A 14,178-nucleotide genomic window follows, 5' to 3' on the forward strand; every position below is an offset into this window, starting at 1 on the left:
CACTTTCTACCATAAAGTGCTTCAAACGGCGCCATCTCAATGCTTGAATGGTAGCTGTTGTTGTAGGAAAATTCTGCTAACGGTAGATGTCGATCCCAACTGTTTCCGAAATCAATAACACATGCTCGTAGCATGTCTTCAAGCGTTTGTATCGTCCTTTCGCTCTGCCCATCAGTTTGTGGATGATAGGCAGTACTCATGTCTAGACGAGTTCCTAATGCTTGCTGTAATGTCTGCCGGAATCTTGAAATAAATCTGCCATCCCTATCAGAGATAATAGAGATTGGTATTCCATGTCTGGAGACGACTTCCTTCAAATACAGTCGTGCTAACTTCTCCATCTTGTCATCTTCTCTTATTGGTAGGAAGTGTGCTGATTTGGTGAGACGATCAACTATTACCCAAATAGTATCAAAACCACTTGCAGTCCTTGGCAATTTAGTGATGAAATCCATGGTAATGTTTTCCCATTTCCATTCCGGGATTTCGGGTTGTTGAAGTAGACCTGATGGTTTCTGATGCTCAGCTTTGACCTTAGAACACGTCAAACATTCTCCTACGTATTTAGCAACATCGGCTTTCATACCCGGCCACCAAAAATGTTTCTTGAGATCCTTGTACATCTTCCCCGTTCCAGGATGTATTGAGTATCTGGTTTTATGAGCTTCTCTAAGTACCATTTCTCTCATATCTCCAAATTTTGGTACCCAAATCCTTTCAGCCCTATACCGGGTTCCGTCTTCCCTAATATTAAGATGCTTCTCCGATCCTTTGGGTATTTCATCCTTTAAATTTCCCTCTTTTAAAACTCCTTGTTGCGCCTCCTTTATTTGAGTAGTAATGTTATTATGAATCATTATATTCATAGATTTTACTCGAATGGGTTCTCTATCCTTCCTGCTCAAGGCATCGGCTACCACATTTGCCTTCCCCGGGTGGTAACGAATCTCAAAATCGTAATCATTCAATAATTCAATCCACCTACGCTGCCTCATATTCAGTTGTTTCTGATTAAATATGTGTTGAAGACTTTTGTGGTCGGTATATATAATACTTTTGACCCCATATAAGTAGTGCCTCCAAGTCTTTAATGCAAAAACAACCGCGCCTAATTCCAAATCATGCGTCGTATAATTTTGTTCGTGAATCTTCAATTGTCTAGACGCATAAGCAATCACCTTCGTTCGTTGCATTAATACACAACCGAGACCTTGCTTTGATGCGTCACAATAAATCACAAAATCATCATTCCCTTCAGGCAATGACAATATAGGTGCCGTAGTTAGCTTTTTCTTCAATAACTGAAACGCTTTCTCTTGTTCATCATTCCATTCAAATTTCTTCCCTTTATGCGTTAATGCAGTCAAGGGTTTTGCTATTCTGGAAAAGTCTTGGATGAACCTTCTGTAGTAACCAGCTAGTCCTAAAAACTGGCGTATGTGTTTCGGAGTTTTCGGGGTTTCCCACTTTTCAACAGTTTCTATCTTTGCCGGATCCACCTTAATACCTTCTTTGTTCACTATGTGACCGAGGAATTGAACTTCTTCCAACCAAAATGCACACTTTGAAAACTTAGCGTACAATTCTTCCTTCCTCAATACTTCTAACACCTTTCTCAAATGTTCACCGTGTTCTTGGTCATTCTTTGAGTAAATAAGTATGTCATCAATGAAAACAATGACAAACTTGTCAAGGTATGGTCCACACACTCGGTTCATAAGGTCCATGAACACAGCTGGTGCATTAGTTAAACCAAACGGCATGACCATAAACTCGTAATGACCGTAACGTGTTCTGAAAGCAGTCTTTGGAATATCATCTTCTTTCACCCGCATTTGATGATACCCGGAACGTAAGTCAATCTTTGAATAAACAGACGAGCCTTGTAGTTGATCAAATAAGTCGTCGATTCTCGGTAGTGGGTAGCGGTTCTTGATGGTAAGTTTGTTCAACTCTCGGTAGTCGATACACAACCTGAATGTACCATCTTTCTTCTTGACAAACAAAACAGGAGCTCCCCACGGTGATGTGCTTGGTCGAATGAAACCACGCTCTAAAAGTTCTTGTAATTGGCTTTGCAGTTCTTTCATCTCGCTGGGTGCGAGTCTGTAAGGAGCACGAGCTATTGGTGCAGCTCCTGGTACAAGATCTATTTGAAATTCAACGGATCGATGTGGGGGTAATCCCGGTAATTCTTTCGGAAATACATCGGGAAATTCTTTTGCAATGGGAACATCATTGATGCTCTTTTCTTCAGTTTGTACTTTCTCGACGTGTGCTAGAACAGCATAGCAACCTTTTCTTATTAGTTTTTGTGCCTTCAAATTACTAATAAGATGTAGCTTCGTGTTGCCCTTTTCTCCGTACACCATTAAGGGTTTTCCTTTTTCTCGTATAATGCGAATTGCATTTTTGTAACAAACGATCTCCGCTTTCACTTCTTTCAACCAGTCCATACCGATTATCACATCAAAACTCCCTAACTCTACTGGTATCAAATCAATCTTAAATGTTTCGCTAACCAGTTTAATTTCTCGATTCCGACATATATTATCTGCTGAAATTAATTTACCATTTGCTAATTCGAGTAAAAATTTACTATCCAAAGGCGTCAATGGACAACTTAATTTAGCACAAAAATCTCTACTCATATAGCTTCTATCCGCACCCGAATCAAATAAAACGTAAGCAGATTTATTGTCAATAAGAAACGTACCCGTAACAAGCTCCGGGTCTTCCTGTGCCTCTACCGCATTAATATTGAAAACTCTTCCACGGCCTTGTCCATTCGTGTTCTCCTGGTTCGGGCAATTTCTAATAATGTGGCCTGGTTTTCCACATTTATAACAAACTACATTGGCATAACTTGCTCCGACACTACTTGCTCCGCCATTACTCGTTCCGACACCATTTGTTCCTTTCGTTCTATTAACCCCTGGTCCGTAGACCTCACACTTCGCCGCGCTATGACCATTTCTTTTACACTTGTTGCAAAATTTGGTGCAGAACCCCGAGTGATTCTTTTCACACCTTTGGCATAGTTGCTTCTGATTGTTGTTATTGTTGCGGTTATTATTGTTGTTGGGATGATTGTTGTAGTTGCTGTTGTTGTTGTTGTTGTTGTTGGGCCGTTTGTTGTAGTTGCGATTGATGTTGCGATTGTTGGGATAATTGTTGCGATTATTGTTGTAATTGCTGTTGTTGTTGTATTGGTGATTCTTATCACCGTTTTCCTCCCACTTTCTTTTGACTTGCTTCACATTGGCCTCTTCAGCAGTCTGTTCTTTAATTCTTTCTTCAATCTGGTTCACTAGTTTGTGAGCCATTCTACATGCCTGTTGTATGGAGGCGGGCTCGTGTGAACTTATATCTTCTTGGATTCTTTCCGGTAATCCTTTCACAAACGCGTCGATCTTCTCTTCCTCATCTTCGAATGCTCCCGGACACAATAGGCACAATTCTGTGAATCGTCTTTCGTATGTGGTAATATCAAATCCTTGGGTTCGTAACCCTCTAAGTTCTGTCTTGAGCTTATTGACCTCGGTTCTGGGACGGTACTTCTCGTTCATCAAGTGCTTGAATGCTGACCACGGTAGTGCGTACGCATCATCTTGTCCCACTTGCTCTAGATAGGTATTCCACCATGTTAACGCAGAACCTGTGAAGGTATGCGTAGCGTACTTCACTTTGTCCTCTTCAGTACACTTACTTATGGCAAACACCGATTCAACCTTCTCGGTCCACCGTTTCAATCCGATCGGTCCTTCGGTTCCATCAAATTCCAAAAGTTTGCAGGCAGTGAATTCTTTGTAGGTGCATCCTACACGATTTCCTGTACTGCTAGATCCAAGGTTATTGTTGGTATGTAGCGCAGCCTGTACTGCGGCTATGTTTGAAGCTAGAAAAGTACGGAATTCCTCTTCATTCATATTCCCGGTGTGTCGAGTAGTCGGTGCCATTTCCTTCAAAATAGTTAAATGGAACAAGTTAATCATACAGAATATTAAGAGTAGTTAATAGTATTTCGTAGCATAATATGAACTCATTTATAAAAGCTTTTTCTTCATATTAGCGTTTTATAAGTTTAAATTCGGGTAGTACCTACCCGTTAAGTTCATACTTAGTAGCTAATATACAATTCAACTACTACAATTCTATATGAAAAACTGATTATAATAATATTTCGCGTTCAAACTTTTATACAATATTTTACAAACTTATAATACCGCTTATTTTACATAAAGCATGAAATATAGCACACAATAACTTTGATACAAGATAGTTGTGAAGACAATTCTAGCTAGTACACAAGTCGTTCAGCAAAGGCAATAAAGACACGTAATTCATACGTCCAGAAACAAGTCATGCATTCTGGTTTTACTAGGACTACTTCCCATCCTTGGTCTTGTGCAACATAACCGTTATGGCCGTTGATAAGACAGCGTGTTGTAACGTCATCAAAGGGATGAGGGTTACGTAATGTCCAACAGTCCCGTAATAATCTAAAAACCTCATTTCTTACCCCAATTACCGACTCCGTCACTTGTGGAAACGTTTTGTTTAATAGTTGTAGCCCGATGTTCTTGTTCTCACTTTGGTGAGAAGCGAACATTACTAATCCGTAAGCATAACATGCTTCTTTATGTTGCATGTTAGCCGCTTTTTCTAAATCACGAAGTCCAATATTCGGATATATTGAGTCAAAATAATTTCTTAACCCATTGCGTAAAATAGCATTTGGGTTCCCCGCAATATATGCGTCAAAGTAAACACATCGTAACTTATGGGTTTCCCAATGTGATATCCCCCATCTTTCAAACGAAAGTCTCTTATAAACCAAGACATTCTTGGAACGTTCTTCGAATGTCTTACAAACTGATCTCGCCTTAAATAGTTGTGCCGAAGAATTCTGGCCGACTCTAGACAAGATTTCATCAATCATGTCTCCGGGTAGGTCTCTTAAAATATTTGGTTGTCTATCCATTTTGTGTTTTTAAACTGTAAAATAGACAAGAGTTAGATTCATAAAAAAAATACTTATTAATACAAGCAATTTTTACATATATCATAAAGCATAAGAACACTATATTCCATATATTACACCACACGAATACAACTATCTTATTCCGACTCGCTCGTTTCTTCTTCTTCGGTTTTGGTTCGTTTTGCCAAGTTTCTAGGGATATATGATGTTCCCCTAATACGAGCCGTCGTTGTCCACATTGGTTTAGAAAAACCTGGTGGTTTAGAGGTTCCCGGGTCATTGTTACAACTTAAGGACTTCGGGGGTTGACGATACATATAAAGTTCATCGGGGTTGGAATTAGATTTCTCTATTTTTATGCCCTTTCCCTTATTATTTTCTTTTGCCTTTTTAAATTCAGTTGGGGTAATTTCTATAACATCATCGGAATTCTCGTCGGAATCCGATTCATCGGAGAATTGGTAATCCTCCCAATATTTTGCTTCCTTGGCGGAAACACCATTGACCATAATTAACTTTGGTCGGTTGGTTGAGGATTTTCTTTTACTTAACCGTTTTATTATTTCCCCCACCGGTTCTATTTCTTCATCCGGTTCCGATTCTTCTTCCGGTTCCGATTCTTCTTCCGGTTCCGACTCTTCTTCCGGTTCCTCTTCGGGAACTTGTGAATCAGTCCACAAATCATTCCAATTTACATTTAACTCTTCATTATTATTAGGTGAGTCAATGGGACTTGTTCTAGAGGTAGACATCTATCACATAATATCAAACACGTTAAGAGATTAATATATCACATAATATTCATATGTTAAAAATATATAGTTTCCAACAAAAATGTTAAGCAATCATTTTTAAAGAAAACACGGTCGAAGTCCAGACTCACTAATGCATCCTAACAAACTCGATAAGACACACTAATGCAAATTTTCTGGTTCTCTAAGACCAACGCTCTGATACCAACTGAAATGTCCCGTTCTTATTGATTAAAAACGTTCCATATTAATTGATTTCGTTGCGAGGTTTTGACCTCTATATGAGACGTTTTTCAAAGACTGCATTCATTTTTAAACAAACCATAACCTTTATTTCATCAATAAAGGTTTAAAAAGCTTTACGTAGATTATCAAATAATGATAATCTAAAATATCATGTTTACACACGACCATTACATAATGGTTTACAATACAAATATGTTACAACAAAATAAGTTTCTTGAATGCAGTTTTTACACAATATCATACAAGCATGGACTCCAAATCTTGTCCTTATTTAAGTATGCGACAGCGGAAGCTCTTAATAATCACCTGAGAATAAACATGCTTAAAACGTCAACAAAAATGTTGGTGAGTTATAGGTTTAACCTATATATATCAAATCGTAACAATAGACCACAAGATTTCATATTTCAATACACATCCCATACATAGAGATAAAAATCATTCATATGGTGAACACCTGGTAACCGACAATAACAAGATGCATATATAAGAATATCCCCATCATTCCGGGACACCCTTCGGATATGATATAAATTTCGAAGTACTAAAGCATCCGGTACTTTGGATGGGGTTTGTTAGGCCCAATAGATCTATCTTTAGGATTCGCGTCAATTAGGGTGTCTGTTCCCTAATTCTTAGATTACCAGACTTAATAAAAAGGGGCATATTCGATTTCGATAATTCAACCATAGAATGTAGTTTCACGTACTTGTGTCTATTTTGTAAATCATTTATAAAACCTGCATGTATTCTCATCCCAAAAATATTAGATTTTAAAAGTGGGACTATAACTCACTTTCACAGATTTTTACTTCGTCGGGAAGTAAGACTTGGCCACTGGTTGATTCACGAACCTATAACAATATATACATATATATCAAAGTATGTTCAAAATATATTTACAACACTTTTAATATATTTTGATGTTTTAAGTTTATTAAGTCAGCTGTCCTCGTTAGTAACCTACAACTAGTTGTCCACAGTTAGATGTACATAAATAAATCGATAAATATTATCTTGAATCAATCCACGACCCAGTGTATACGTATCTCAATATTGATCACAACTCAAACTATATATATTTTGGAATCAACCTCAACCCTGTATAGCTAACTCCAACATTCACATATAGAGTGTCTATGGTTGTTCCGAAATATATATAGATGTGTCGACATGATAGGTCGAAACATTGTATACGTGTCTATGGTATCTCAAGATTACATAATATATAATACAAGTTGATTAAGTTATGGTTGGAATAGATTTGTTACCAATTTTCACGTAGCTAAAATGAGAAAAATTATCCAATCTTGTTTTACCCATAACTTCTTCATTTTAAATCCGTTTTGAGTGAATCAAATTGCTATGGTTTCATATTGAACTCTATTTTATGAATCTAAACAAAAAAAGTATAGGTTTCTAGTCGGAAAAATAAGTTACAAGTCGTTTTTGTAAAGGTAGTCATTTCAGTCGAAAGAACGACGTCTAGATGACCATTTTAGAAAACATACTTCCACTTTGAGTTTAACCATAATTTTTGGATATAGTTTCATGTTCATAATAAAAATCATTTTCTCAGAATAACAACTTTTAAATCAAAGTTTATCATAGTTTTTAATTAACTAACCCAAAACAGCCCGCGGTGTTACTACGACGGCGTAAATCCGGTTTTACGGTGTTTTTCGTGTTTCCAGGTTTTAAATCATTAAGTTAGCATATCATATAGATATAGAACATGTGTTTAGTTGATTTTAAAATTCAAGTTAGAAGGATTAACTTTTGTTTGCGAACAAGTTTAGAATTAACTAAACTATGTTCTAGTGATTACAAGTTTAAACATTCGAATAAGATAGCTTTATATGTATGAATTGAATGATGTTATGAACATCATTACTACCTTAAGTTCCTTGGATGAACCTACTGGAAAAGAGAAAAATGGATCTAGCTTCAATGGATCCTTGGATGGCTCAAAGTTCTTGAAGCAAAATCATGACACGAAAACAAGTTCAAGTAAGATCATCACTTGAAATAAGATTGTTATAGTTATAGAAATTGAACCAAAGTTTGAATATGATTATTACCTTGTATTAGAATGATAACCTACTGTAAGAAACAAAGATTTCTTGAGGTTGGATGATCACCTTACAAGATTGGAAGTGAGCTAGCAAACTTGAAAGTATTCTTGATTTTATGAAACTAGAACTTTTGGAATTTATGAAGAACACTTAGAACTTGAAGATAGAACTTGAGAGAGTTCAATTAGATGAAGAAAATTGAAGAATTAAAGTGTTTGTAGGTGTTTTTGGTCGTTGGTGTATGGATTAGATATAAAGGATATGTAATTTTGTTTTCATGTAAATAAGTCATGAATGATTACTCATATTTTTGTAATCTTATGAGATATTTCATGCTAGTTGCCAAATGATGGTTCCCACATGTGTTAGGTGACTCACATGGGCTGCTAAGAGCTGATCATTGGAGTGTATATACCAATAGTACATACATCTAAAAGCTGTGTATTGTACGAGTACGAATACGGGTGCATACGAGTAGAATTGTTGATGAAACTGAACGAGAATGTAATTGTAAGCATTTTTGTTAAGTAGAAGTATTTTGATAAGTGTATTGAAGTCTTTCAAAAGTGTATAAATACATATTAAAACACTACATGTATATACATTTTAACTGAGTCGTTAAGTCATCGTTAGTCGTTACATGTAAGTGTTGTTTTGAAACCTTTAGGTTAACGATCTTGTTAAATGTTGTTAACCCAATGTTTATAATAACAAAAGAGATTTTAAATTATTATATTATCATGATATTATGATGTACGAATATCTCTTAATATGATATATATACATTAAATGTCGTTACAACGATAAACGTTACATATATGTCTCGTTTCAAAATCATTAAGTTAGTAGTCTTGTTTTTACATATGTAGTTCATTGTTAATATAATTAATGATATGTTTACTTATCATAATATCATGTTAACTATATATATAACCATATATATGTCATCATATAGTTTTTTACAAGTTTTAACGTTCGTGAATCACCGGTCAACTTGGGTGGTCAATTGTCTATATGAAACCTATTTCAATTAATCAAGTCTTAACAAGTTTGATTGCTTAACATGTTGGAAACATTTAATCATGTAAACATCAATCTCAATTAATATATATAAACATGGAAAAGTTCGGGTCACTACAACTAGCAGCACCTATAACATCACGATTTCCACCAGTTCCATAATCACCAACATCATCACAAATCAACAACGCATATATTGTATCAATGAGTTATGAAGTATTAACTCATTTCCTCTGAAGAAATTATATGTATATTTTATATATATATATATATATATATATATATATATATATATATATATATATATATATATATATATATATATATATATATATATATGTGTGTGTGTGTTTGTGTGTGTGTGATATATATATATATATATATATATATATATATATATATATATATATATATATATGTGTGTGAAATTTTGAAATCAAAATAAATCTTTTTGTACCAAGCTATTACGTGTGAATCATAACTGATAGGTACTACTCGGTTAGTTCATATTACTAATATGCAATGATGTACATCCTTCATTAACGACATAACCATCGTTAACTACAATCCTGTTTCAAATTCAATGAATTCCTTTTCATAATAAACTAAGTGTATTATTCAATTACACGTTTGATTTTACACTTTCATTTTCGATGCACTCGAAACTTTCTAGAAAATATCATTCGTACCTTGCAAAGTTAGCAAGAGTTCCATAAGCACCAACATGATTCACTGAGGAAATATCAATAAAACTGAATAACGAAGTATTGATTACATTGGTAAAATACTCCACGAAGATTATGAAATCTTTAATATTTTAGAGATTATTCATTTCTAATCCAGCAGAAAATCAAATGAGCTTAATATGATATTAACTCATTAAATCTATATTACATCTGAAAAAAATATACATACATATATTTTCATAAAGACGGTAATAAAAATTCTTTTGTACAAAGTATTAATTGTGAAATCTTTAACGGGTAGGTAATACTCGAGAAATATATAAGTTCGCAATTAATATGTTACACTGTACATTCTTCAACTTTGATTCAAAAATCATTAACTATACTCACTATCTTCACAATGATACACAATCATTATCATGCAAATTTGATTACATATTCTGATATTGACGGATCAGAATCCAAGTCATAACTCTGAACCGGTGACATCATTCTTAGATCTCTACATCTTTCAAAGCTATACTTTGACTTCAAAATGGTGCAAGATCCTTTAGCATTGTTATTACCGAAAATAACTTTGCAATTTATTTTCAAAGTATCCAGTTTTACCACACTTTCAACCAGTCAACTTTGACTTTTCAGATTAACCTTATTATAACTTTGACATATACGTTTTTGTTACCGGGGAACCTTTTATGTTCCACCACATTAGCAGTAAATTTACCAACAACCTCAGTAATCCTTGACCTTCCGAAAAATCATTATACTCATTGAAACCCTATCATGTACTCGTCTACATCTTCTAACAATAATTGCCATACCAACTATCGGGAATTAGCAATCAGTATTTCGAATTTCGCAGCAATTCTATGTCAACAGTTATATATAAACATATAATGTCTATCTCCTAGACTTACTTACTTCGAATGTGAAGTTTCTGAAAAACACCCCAAACTGTGAAAGTAGTCCTCCGAATTTTGGAAAAATGCTGATGAAGCAGCAAAAACTGTAAACAACCTTAACAGTCGAAAGTTGGATGATAAAGAGTAGTGTGTTGAAAAAGCACAGAAAAAGAGAAAATTTGGTACTGAAAAATGGGTTGAGCAAAGTATGAAGGAAGCTGTAGACAAATCACAAGGACGAAATCTACCTTCAAAGAATCCAAATGATTCAGTGTCTGCTGAAACCATTAGTAAGAACCTTACTTCTTATTCTAAACCTTCACAGACAGATTTTCCGCATCATCCTCTGATATTAGAAATTCTAAGATATCATCGTATCTTTCGTTATAAATATCCTCGATATTTCTGGAGATATCTTCATAACTATTCTTATCTGAAATCATTCATCTCTTCACGCTATCTGTATTACATCATAAAAGAAACTATTTTAGTTTCTAAATTCTGAAACCTTCAAGTTTAAAATATGAATGTTTTGAAGTAGTGTTGGGAACTGAAGCATGAATTAGTATAATATAATGACACTTGATCAACGTGATTATATTACAGTAAGTCATGCTGAGTTTCTAATGGAACGTGATAAAGGTTTACAGATCTCACCCTCATCATGAACCATGTTACATAACTCTTTCATTCTATATAATCTCTAAATATATCAAGAAAATATATTTCTTGATGATTCGGTCTTTTCCGGATATACTGGTAATTTGACAAATCAAGATCGTGACATTACAATTTCTTTCTTGGAGCATTAGTTATGTTCATCCAAAAGTTCATAACTACGAATTCTGGACCATTATTCGCTTGACTTAAAGTCGGGAAGAGAAAATGAAAGCATGAAGCTCCTAAATATAAGCGAAAATATAAAGCCTGATAACAACCCCAAAAATTACAAACCGTGTATATCGATGCGTATAGTAATATAAAGACACGGGAGAATGAAAAACACTATAACCCCAAGGTAATGATAGAAGAAATTAACTTCCTCTGGTGGTAGATGAAAAAGAAGAATGACAGATATGGAAGTTAGGATTATATCAAGAATCAGAACTGAATGAAGCATTTCACAATCTTTTGGAAGTATGAAATGAGGAAGAAGATGTAGGAGTGGTAAAAATAATGAAACGGAAGTGGTTAATTTATATCAAAATATCAGACATAGCAATCGAGGCAGATTACGCATTTAATCAAAGGAAATCACAATTTCCTTAATTCCCAAAGAATCAAATCTTATTTAGATTATGAAGATTTTCTATTCCTTAAATTCCGGAAATCAATCGTTACTACGTCAAGAGATAAGACGAATCTCTATTCTCCATTTCACTCTATTACGATAACTTCCCTCATACACTTCTAGTAATTGGATTGTTTTATCTATATTATACAACGGTGATAAAAACTCTATTTATCGACTCATATACGTAATGAAAACATTTTTATTGTTAGCCATGACGACCTCACTCAAATTTCGGGACGAAATTTCTTTAACGGGTAGGTACTGTGATGACCCGGAAATTTTTGATCAAATTTAAACTTAATCTTTAACGTTTTCGATACGATAAGCAAAGTCTGTAATGTTGAAATCTCAAAAACTTTGAACTGTGTTCATATAATCAATTACTTTTGGTTGTTCTCAACGATTCGCGAACAATTATGTGTAAATAGATAGATACATACTATAACTTGAAAACGTAACAAAGTGTTGAGTATATGATACTGTGCATTAAACTTATTGGTTTGATTATCTGATTGATATATTTACCTACGAAGTTAAAAGATTATGCTAAACGATTGAATTAAAAGATATTTACTGAGTCCCTTAAGGATTAAGATATTATTATGGGTCTCTGTTGTAAGGTCCACATTGATTTGGGAAATCATTCATGTTTAACGGTATTCGTAATAAATGGTAAAGTGTTTGTTTAAATAACGTAATTTAGACGCATACACTAAATATTAACTGTTAGAATTAAGATATATGAATAACTTGCGATGTGTATTATAAAACGTGCTTATGAATATTGAATGTATATATTTAACAATATGATAAATTGGAATAGTAACTTGGTCATAAAACGTTTTGATTTAAAACATTATTATTAAATATACTTTGTTAAATAGCGAAACGATGATTTATAGAAGTAAATGACCAAAACACTTAAATGTATGAGTTATATTTCGAGTGATATAGTTTATGAATAATTTAAGTCTACATTTTAACAAAGGTACGAGTTACGAAACGAAAAGTGCAAGTTTTCTAAGCATACGAAACATCGTTCGAAAAACTGAAACTGGGACATAAGTCGAGTGACAACGTACAACTTATCGGAACAAAAGTTACAAGTCCAATACGCACGAGAATATAATATAATATATAATTAATTTATATAAATTATATATATTATATATAAATATAATATTATGTCGACAAAGATAAAAACAAACGAACCAGGCTGGTAACAGTTGGCCATGCGATCGCATGGCCATATGCCCATGAAACCATGCGATCGCATGGTGGGTGATGGTGGCTCAAATCTATAAATTCGCCCGATTTCTTTTCAGTTCTTCATTTCCTTTTCTATATATCTCTGTATTATTATTATTATTATTTATATTATTATTATTATTATTATTATTATTATTATTATTATTATTATTATTATTATTATTATTATTATTATTAGTATTAGTTTTATCAGATATCGTTACCGTTATTATTAGTATTTTACATAAAATTTTACGACGAGGTTATGGCCAAACAATTTCAAAATGGGTTTTCGAGCGGGATAGAGCTAAGGAAACTATGAGTTATAGCTATGGAGGTTATGGTTAATGTTCGTGGGTATTGTTCGCAAGTCAAACCTAGTGTTTATCATCTCTGTTGCGTCTACATACTTTCCTGCAATATTGAATCACAATATTGATACGTGAGCATTCATATCTTATCTTTTATATATTAATTGTGTATCCATGTCTAGTGCTCGAGTATATATATTTATGCATGCTTGTATGCTAAATTTCTTCGCTAAACAGTTTATGATGAATCACGAATTAAATACATATATTACTGATAAAAGGTATATGATATGCATGTTTTTGGAAAGCTGGCGAAAAATTAATAACTTTTCATTTAGAAATCGCATTAATTCGATGAACGAATTAGAAGATATGACCAACCGAATTATGATTGACGTTAATTGAAATTGCTTTTGAATCTGCAATTGATATTTAAACAACTTGTTAATAAGATTGATAAATTGGATTTTTGAATATTACCAGCCGAGTAAATGAATCCTTATCTAAGGCATGTCTCGTTTTGTTGAACAATTGTCAAAACTGACTGTTTTATCATATTTTAAAGCCTATTAAAAACTATAGTTTAAATTTTACAAGAATTGGGAAACTATGTGAAATGTTAAAATGTTTCAATTGCCATGATCATTCGACTGTAGTATT

This window comes from Rutidosis leptorrhynchoides, chromosome 5 (genome assembly GCF_046630445.1).
Source record: "Rutidosis leptorrhynchoides isolate AG116_Rl617_1_P2 chromosome 5, CSIRO_AGI_Rlap_v1, whole genome shotgun sequence".
Taxonomy (NCBI): Eukaryota; Viridiplantae; Streptophyta; class Magnoliopsida; order Asterales; family Asteraceae; genus Rutidosis; species Rutidosis leptorrhynchoides.